Below are 10224 nucleotides of genomic sequence, written 5' to 3'. Positions count from 1 at the left end.
TGCCACAGGTGACCCTGCTGGTATTTGAAATAAAGGTAGTATATCTTCCAGCATCATAGATGCACACATGCTACCACAGTACAGCAAACTGACAAATGGGTGGTGGAGAGGTTGTTTAGAAGATAAAATTTGATTTACATCCTAGATTCACTCTTTAGAAATTCTATAAACAGATTACAGTACTTTGCCTGCAGGTGTCTTTTAAGTGCAAAAGCTCTTGTCAGAGGATCTCAGTAAGTCTTTACCATTATATAGTCTTCACTGTGAATTGATTTGCTTTTTGCATCTCATGTCTTTATCCACGACATAGGAACTGGAAGTTTGAGAAAAGTGATTTTAACGAGGAAAGAAGTATAAACATGGAACCTTTTAAGACCATACTGAGTATTCTTTGTTTTTGTCTTTGGGTGCCATCAGGTCGATTTTTGACTCATACTGACTCCATGTGACAGAGTAGAACCATAGGGTTTTCTAGACTGTAATCTTTATGGGAGCAGATCACCAAGTCTTGCTCCCAGGGGGCCACTGGGTGAGCAAACCACCAACCTTCATGTTAGTTGCCTAGTGCTTAACTGTTGTACTACCAGGGCTCCTTGAATATTCTTTAAACAAAAAACAAACCCGTTGCCATTGAGTTGATTCTGACTCAGAGTGACCCTATAGGACAAAGTAAAACTACCCTCATAGGATTTCCAAGGAGCAACTGGTGGATTCGAGCTGCCAACCTTTCAGTTAGCAGCCAATCTCTTAACCACAATGCCACCAGGGCTCCTGAGTATCCTTTAGTTACCCAAAAACCGGTACTAGAAAAATAAAGTAGGTACAATCAAGAATAATTTTTGTACTAGCTGGTTACACAGTGGTTAAGAGCTCAACTGCTAACCAAAAGGTTAACAGTTTGAATCCACCAGCCACTCCTTGGAAGCCTTACGGGGCAGTTCTACTCTGTCCTGTACGGCTACTATGAGTTGAAATCCAATGAATGGCAATGAGTTTTTTTGCTTTATACTAAAATGAACAGAAATATACAGCCAGGTCTCAGACAATATAGAAACTCATGTAGCTTAGGTCATCAAAGTTTTAAATACACTCGATGCATAGTAGGTGCGCTCAAGCCCAAGCAACAGTCACAGAGGGATTTCTACTTGGAAACTGGGATATGATGTTTATTCACCTGGAAGTTATCAATTACACACAGGGAAAAACCCCTTGCTGACTATGTTCTGAAAAAAACCTTCTCATAGATTGACTGTGCTCAAAAAAGAAAGTTTTAGAATAGGTTGTCTTGAACAAAATAATTATGTCCATCATTTTTTAAACTAATTGACTATCCATGGTGTATAACACAAGGCCGAGCTCTTCATGTTCTATTGTGTTTAGTTCATTTTCTTGATCCCTATAGTATTGATCAATCCTCTGAAAGACTTCCACACAATTATTCCTTTGCAGATGAAACAAATATTGGTAATTGAGGTTCCACATAATAGAATCATCAGTCATCTCCTAGTTTGAACAAGATATTAATCTCAACCGTTTACTTCACAGAAATTTCTTCCTCAATCTAAGATTGGAAAATTTAACACCTCCCTCAGCTCAAATCTCCTGCATCTTATCTTTCAAATTGTCACAAAGCCTTCTTTATATTCAAGTAAAATCCTGCCTCCTCTAATTTAAGACCACGTCTTCTTTTATTTTTGTGGCTGTATTAATACAAATAATTTCCAATATTCCTTCCAAATAACTTTTTATGTACATAAACTCAACAAACTAAGGCACCACTTAGCATTCTTTTTACAAGAATCAACAAATATCTTTTATATTTCCTTCTCATCCACCTACCACCAGCCAAAAAAAAAAAAAAAATGCATTTCTCAACCTTCTTCAAAACTTTCTTCATTCTACTTACATTTAAACACAAAATTAATACAAAAACTCTCCAAGTCTAAAGCACCCAAGAGAGCAGGGGGACCGATATTGTCTCCTGGATGTTTTGTTTTGTTTTTGGTTTTACATATGATATTGGAATTTATGTATTTTTTTCAGATTTTTTTATCTCTAGGCCTTTTACTTCTATTCAGGATTCTGTGTTTCTCCAGCTTACCCACCTGATGACTTTCTAATAAAATTTACTTCCCTTTTCACAGGAAATGATCAGTTTGTGCCTCATCTCTTTTGGAGTTGCCTTGAAAAGGTAACGGAAAAATACAATAACCCTTATTTTTTCATTTTTTTATTTTTATGTGCCATCAATGTGTCTTGCCTATTTACCAAGTGGCAGAGTGAGAATCAATCATATAATCATTACCAGTAACAGAGTGATTAATCGCAGCCTGTACTGAATCCAAAACATTACAAAGTCGTTTGACATTTTCTAATGTCTCACATTACCATAGAAAAGGTATTGTTTTAGTTAAAAGCCAAGGTCAGCTAACATTTTCTAGCAATTTTTCACAATTATTCTCCTATACTATTCAATTCCTTACCACATCGGCTGTCTGTCCTGCTTCAGGATAACACTAAAGCCCATTAGGAGATGATCCTTGTCCATGGCAGTTCCAACAACAGAAGCATGTACTCTTCCTATTGTTAATTTTATTTCCATCCTTCCATTTTACCTGTATAAAGAGTAGAGCATCTTCATGGAGTATGAGGTTTGCCTGCGTTCTCTTAACACAAACTGTCGGAAAGAATCTTGCAATTGAAGGAAATGAAGCCAATTAACAGCTCTCCAGGACAACGACCAAGCGATATTGCAAAGACATGAGTTTAGAAGGAGCTCTGAGGTCCAGAGACTTTGGCCCTAGAGACCTGCATGGTTTGACCAAAACAATCAAAGGTTCTAAAAGCTCATAATAAGGCACTAGAGAGGAAGAGGAAAATGAGAGTGGAATATTTTCTGTTTAATATCTTTGTGCCATTTTGTTTGCCATTTTACAAATATTAGAAGTAATATTTTAAAATGGACAAATAAAAATAATAATGTCACACTCATATTTATCATCTCTAGAAGTCAATATGTTTAACTTTTACATAGTTAAATAGTAGGAAAAAGCACACAAATACTTCATTTTTGATCAATGGTGTATTGAGGAATTATGGTTGTACATGAAGATTTAGCTTCATCGTTCACCCCAGTGAGTAGACCTTAAAACTGAAATTACTGAAGTATTTACCAATTGATGATAAATTATTTATGTTACGCCCATACACCCAAATTCTCTGAAGCCACTATAAAGCATTTTCAGACTCTATAGTTAAAGTATACTGGTGAGTGAAACATAGGATAGCAAAAGAGCATGAGTAGTATGTTTCTAAGCTTTTAAATACAAGTGTATAAAAAGAAATAAACAAAAAACTTTTTCAATAAGTACTGGGGTTAGGCGAGAAAAAGTGTAAACTTTGTATACTTGTACCAGCTAAAATGCTGCCAGGACACTCAAATTAGATAAAGAGAAGAGCTTAACAATGAGAATATTTACAAACCTGGGGCAGTGTGACAGAGAACAAAGGCTGGAGGACTATCCTGGGTTAGTAACAGCAGGAGGAGTCTACCACTCATAGGAGAGAGGACAGTTGTAAAAACCGAGAAATGAAGAGCTGAGTGGAGAGGGCCACTGCAGAAGAACACAGCCAGCCCACTGTGATCCTACAGAGAAAGGAAGAACATAAATGACCTCATCTTCCTCATCATCATCCCTTGTTTCGATTTCTTGCTAGTGTGCCACATTGACCAAATCAGTCAGAAAACTGAGGACAAGGATGCCTATTAATGCTGCCCATTAAAGTCTGAATCCTAAAGCTTAAGTTTGGGTACAGAATGGTTGAATGAGACCATAGGGACAAACAGAAGTTATCCTTTTACTCTCTATATCTACTCTTGTCTTTTATCCAGGAGATGAATAGACAGCAGAGATACTGTTTGGAGTAGAAGAAATTGAGCATTATAGAAGAGTAACTAGCTACTGTACTGTTGCATAATGATCTAAACCCAAAATATTAGCCACCACCAGTGTTCTTCATGTCAATTACACAGGGGAAGGGAGGCAGAGGAAGACAAAAATAATTAATTAACACAAAACATAGCTGTCATAACCCCATTTTTGTAGATAGACATGAAGCTTATATTGATAACAGAATTTCCTTCACTTCATCTTATCCTCCATCATTCTTCACAGACAGGGTACTCTACCTAGTGGGGAGACCGAGACTTCATTCTTACACGATATTAGTCCTGAGATGACTCTTTTTTTATTGAGCTGTTTCTATTTTCCATTGACAAGAATTGTTGGGCAGAAAAGTACTTCGACTCACCCCAGTTAATCCCCTGAGCTCTGGAGGTAATACTCATTCTCCCTATGGTGTAGCAGAAACCCAATTTCCCCTGCTAATTGGAATCTGTGACCCCAGCAAGCACTACTGATCTTTGACCCAAGCAAGAGGGTTCTCTGCTCTGAGCCACTTCTTTGAGTGGGAAAAAAACACTAAATTAGCCCTTCACCAGTCATGGCCTTCACCACGGGGTAAAGATTTCAAGGGATCAAAGAGACATACACACCTACAGCCTATGATGCCTTCTAGACCATATTCTAAGTCGCCCCCCCCCAAAAAAAAAACCCTTTGCAGTTGAGTCGGCCTCATAACAACCTTATAGGACAGAATAGAACTGCCCCACAGAATTTCCAAGGAGCACATGGCAGATTTGAACTGCTGACCTTTTGGTTAGCAGCCATAGTACTTAACCACTAGGCCACCAGGGTTTCCAGTGGGATCCAGGAATTACTTTCCAAATATTCCCAAGTCCACAAGTCTGTATTTCTAAGATTTTTATAACTTGATAGACAGATAGATGGTATATAGTTATTACACATAAGTACCAGTTTAGAGAGATAGAACACACTCTATTAAGATTTTGACAGCTTAATTTTTAACTTTCAAATATTTCATCATATGGCTTGTGAGCTTACATTTTTACCGGTGACCAGGCCCCACAAATTTCAGGGACAGGTCTTTCATGCCTGTTGGTTCAGTGACATGTGAAGTTCAAAGTAGTCAGGGGCTAGTCTGGGCTGTGCTCCCTGGAACACCAGGACCTCCAAACCTACTAAATCTCAGTTTGCACGAATAGGAAGCAAAATTTTTCCCCACAGATTATTTGGCCTGATAGTGTGACTTCGTCCACCTTGGATTCACGCACTGTGGCTATGTGAGAGATGATACAATGTATTGCAACTGGTTTAAGGTATATACCGCATCCAATAGGACAGCATCCCAAACATACTATGGGTTTCTCTCACAGTTTGTACAAAAACTGAGCATTCAGCAGACCATTCCATCACTCTATCAAGTTAGTTGTTTCTGAGTGATGGAGCATGAGGAAGTACAGGGAAGTGTGTGGATGTGAGCCTACCGTTACACTTTATTTCCTATAAAAATATGTCCAAAGGCAATATCATATGTGATATAATAGCAATAGATATGGCAAGAAAGGCATTCTCTATGCCCATGAATGGTGGTTCTCGCAGATCACTATAGGTAGGAAAGACAGTTAAACATCCAGAATACATATATATATATATATATATACACATATATATATATATATGAAGAGAAGTCTCAAAACCCTCCATAATAGAAGGCTTTAACTCTATTCACACGGTAGACAGCTAGGCTAGGGCCCTCAAAATATGGTGATGTATGTTACCAAATGGGGCTGAGCATTCATTTTTATTTTGGCAGCTTAGGCATTCAGGAGTGGTGGTAGCCTGATCACCTCCATGAGAGGAAATCTTTTTGTTGATCCTTTATGGGGAGACTTTATCTATACTGCCATACCCATTTTTTGTAGACCTATTTAGCAGTGCTAGGATAGGTGGGTAAAGAGGTTGCCTGATATCCACAGGGGGGCATCATCTTATCCGTGTACTGTGAATAACCTCTAATGGGCTTTTACATTGGCATGAATATCTCTATTCTCTGTGCCCTTTTTGAGAAGTCCAGCTACACAGGCCTCCCCAGAACTCCGTGTCAATAATTTGAGAGTCTTGTTTTTCTTAGGATCTGATCAATCAACCAAACCAGTAGCCTTGCCCAAGGAGTAGCATACGTCTGTATCTAAAGCTATCACATTTTCCAAAAGAAATGTACAACTGAAAGTATTTTCTGAAGTTCTTTCCATTAGCAGGGTTTTCCTTCACCACCATCCTTTAGAGCAATTTTCGAATTGAGTTTAATACAGTGGCTATTCACTTCCAGCTCCTGCCAACATAACATGCAAATTCTTTCTTAAACTAGCCTATGTTTTCTCCTCCACTGTTTTTGGTGATCAAGAATTGCACATGTTGGAAGAGACAGAAGAGGTGATGCAGTAGGAGACCATGGGTGTCTGAGCCAACTGCTCATGCAGGTTATTTCTTCTTTGCAACTGGCTACTGGGCTTTTCTTGTTCCAGATTCAATTCAAAACTTATAGCCTTGTAAATTAACAAATATTTGTGGCAACAAACAGGCATGGTAAGTGTTGCCCCCACAATTCAAATAAATTTATCAAGAATTGGACCTCTTTCTCTATGGTGGGTGTTGTAAGGTGCAGCAACTTTAGAATAGGTATCCTGAGATGCTCCGAACCATTCATAGACTTCACTAATGTTGTAGACCCCTTAACTTCTGCAGGATTCATCTCTAATCATAAGACACACAAAGGTCTTACTAAGACAGCTAGGGTACTTGCTACTTTTAGCTCACGATATTTAAATAGCATAATTTCATCAGTGTAATGGGCCAACGTGATATTCTGTGTGATACCAAAATCCTCGAGACTGTTCCCTGAAAATAATATGAGAGGGATCGGGAAAGTTATGTCAAATGTTGGGATCGTTGGGAAATAGACTCTGAGACTGAGAAGAGTATACAGGAAGTTTATTACGTGGTGCTATCAGCAAAGTCATGATAAATGAAGAAAAGATTGGAGTCCTCTGGATTTCATTTTACTTAGATCCACAATCAACATCCATGGAAGCAGCAGTCAAAAAATCAAAAGACTTATTGCATTGGGCAAATCTGCTGCAAAAGACCTCTTTAAAATATTGAAAAGCAAAGATGTCACCTTGAAGACTAAGCAGGGTGCACCTGAACCAAGCCATGGTGTTTTCAATTGCCTCATATGCATGTGAAAGCTGGTCAATGAATAAGGAAGGCTGAAGAAGAATTGATGCCTTTGAATTATGGTGTTGACAAAGAATAATGAATATACCACAGACTGCCAAAAGAACAAACAACTGTTTTAGAAAAAGTACAACCGAAATGCTCCTTAGAAGTAAGGACGGTGTCATGGATTGAATTACGTCCCCCCAAAACTGCATGTATCAAGTTGGTTAGGCCATGATTCCCAGTATTCTGTGGGTGTCCTCCATTTTGTGATTCTAATTTTATGTTAAAGAGGATTAGGGTGGGATTGAAACACCCTTACCAGGTCACATCTCTGATCCAATGTAAAGGGAGTTTCCCTGAGGTGTGGCCTGCACCACCTTTTATATCTGAAGAGATAAAAAGAAAAGAAAGTAAGCAGAGAGTTGGGGGCCTCATACTACCAAAAAAGCAGCACTGGGAGCAGATCACGCCCTTTGAATCCAGGGTCTCTGCACCTGAGAAACTCCTCGACCAGGGCAAGAATTGAGGACAAGGACCCTCCTCCAGAGTCGACAGAGAAAGAAAGACTTTCCCTGGAGACAATGCCCTGAATTTGGACTTCTAACCTACTAGGCTGTAAGAGAATAAATTTCTCTTTGTTAAAGCTGCCCACTTGTGGTATTTCTGTTATAGTAGCACTAGATGACTAACACAGATGGCGAGACTACATCTCACATATTTTGGACAAGTTATCAGAAGGGATCAGTCCCTGGAGAAGGACATCATGCTTGGTAAAGAGAGGGTCAGCATAAAAGACAAAGACCTTCAACAAGATGGATTGACAAAGTGGCTGCAACAACGGGCTCAAACATAACAACGATAGTGAGGATGGTACAGAACCAGATAGTATTTTGTTCTGTTGTACATAGGGTCTCTGTGAGTTGGAACAGACTCAACAGCACCTAGCCACAACAACGTCACGATCAGTACTATTTGGAGAATTAAGCAGCATTTCACAGAGGGAGAAGTGAAGAAGCAGTACATTTACAAGAACCTCAGCCAATCCTGTAGGGAGCTCTAACCCTGGGACGACCCCTTAGAATCGTCTTCGGTTGGGTTGTAACCAATCATTGGATGCAAACCATCACTGAAAGGGGGCATGGCCTTGGGTAAGGCAGCTCTCTTTAGCCAAGGCAATTCCCAAAGAAGGCTGACTGATGATTAATGTCAGCCAACAGCTCTCAGCATTTGGAGGGATAAATCTTTCTATTGTGAAGAAAGTAGCACAGCAGAGCATGCATGACATCCACCCCTTAAACCACTTGCAATTACTAGCTTCATTGGCCTTCTGAGAGCAGCTCCTTCAGGACTGTGGTGCACCTCTTATCCTAGGGAAATCTTATCAGAGGAAAGCTACGGGGATGAATTACAACACCTGCCCCTGAAGTGGGTCTTGAGACCACAACTGATACTACTACCCATTCTCTAGTATACATTCTAGATTCCCCAACCACAACTGTCTACATTGGATAGCTCACCTGGTAAAGCAATCTAACCCTCAGCCATGATCACTCCAAAACCATGTTTAATATTCCCTTATCAGGCCATGGCTGCTGCACTTGTCTATTTACCATCAAAACTGGTTAAGTGAAAACAAAACACCAAACTCGTTGCCACTGAGTCAACTTCCACTCATGGGGTACTAAAAGTCACCCATGTGGATCCACTGGGTAGAGAACAGTATCCTCTCTACTCACACCGTGTAACAGCAGCCTTACTTCCTCCTAATGATCAATCAATTACCCCTGCCAGGATGATAATTCCCCTTCTTGCCTATTTTCCCTGGGCAAAAAGAAGCCTGAATATCCTGGGAAATAGCCTTGGACTAAAATTTAACCCGACCCTTTCTGTACCCCTGCTAGAAATATTTCATCTTATTGTGGAAATCAGAATTTCCCACAGTGCCCAAGTTGCATGGACGGAAAACTCAAATTCCACAACCATCCTTTGGTTCCTAGATCCATGTATGCTGTGTAAAATAGTGCCATAAAATAGTTTTTGATTTAGAGTAGATTCTGCATCCTAGACAGTGGCGCCCACTCTCAAGATATTTTCTCCAAGCTGGTGCTTCAGCTGCACCTGCAGTAAGTCAGTCCATTGCTTTATTAGACCAGCAGCATCTGGGTTGTGTAATATGTGATAGGTCCACTAGATTCGTAGTCATATGCTCACTAACACAACTCTTTTGCTTTAAAATGAGTCTTTGGTTTCATGTGTAGTTATATGGGATGGCAGTATTGGTATATTAAATACTCTGTAAAGCTAAGGAAGATGGTTGCCCCAGAACTGTAGAGGTTTGCTATATGATTATCCCATTGGCGCTTTTCATAAACTCCACATCTTATCTCCTACCACATTCAGTTGTTCTAAAACCACAGGTAATGCCAGGTAGTATGGTCCAAGCAACAGGGCCATTTTCATACAGAAAAAGAACACTTTCCAGATATGGGCCACACTCAAAATTCCCCATAGTGCTTATACTACGTGGTTCTAAGCTCCAAACGTCTAATTACATGGTTGGTCTTTCTGGTTCGCCAGCCTCTATCCTAAGTTATCCTGTTAGCATAAATTGTGGAGGTGCCCACCATGAGTCACCTTGTTAGCATAAACTATCAGGTGTGATCTGAGAGGCCCAGCAGGAATAACAAAGACACTCCTATCGCTCAGGAGATCCAAAGGGCTTAGTGGCTACCTCCAGGAAGTGGGGACAAAAGCCAGCCAAATTCTTCATTACACAGTATTACATACACAATAAATATTTGCAAACTGACCCACAAGTGCTGAGCTTCTAAGGGAGTCACCCAGAGGAGTGGCCTACAAAAAGGGATTTTCAGGTGAAATGCAGTATACAGCAAGTATTAAAAGAACAGATTCCTGATCCAAGCTGCCAGTTTTTGAGTCAAAAAGTAGTCCTTAAATGTATTTAATGTCTCTGTGCCTCAGATTTCTCCTCTGTAAAATGGGGATGATAAGAGTATCCATTCCAAAATTCAAGGCAAAGAACTTAGAACAATATCTGGACCATAAAATGGACAATATG

This window comes from Elephas maximus, chromosome 10, assembly GCF_024166365.1.
Source record: "Elephas maximus indicus isolate mEleMax1 chromosome 10, mEleMax1 primary haplotype, whole genome shotgun sequence".
Lineage (NCBI taxonomy): Eukaryota > Metazoa > Chordata > Mammalia > Proboscidea > Elephantidae > Elephas > Elephas maximus.
This window is presented reverse-complemented; position numbering follows the sequence as displayed.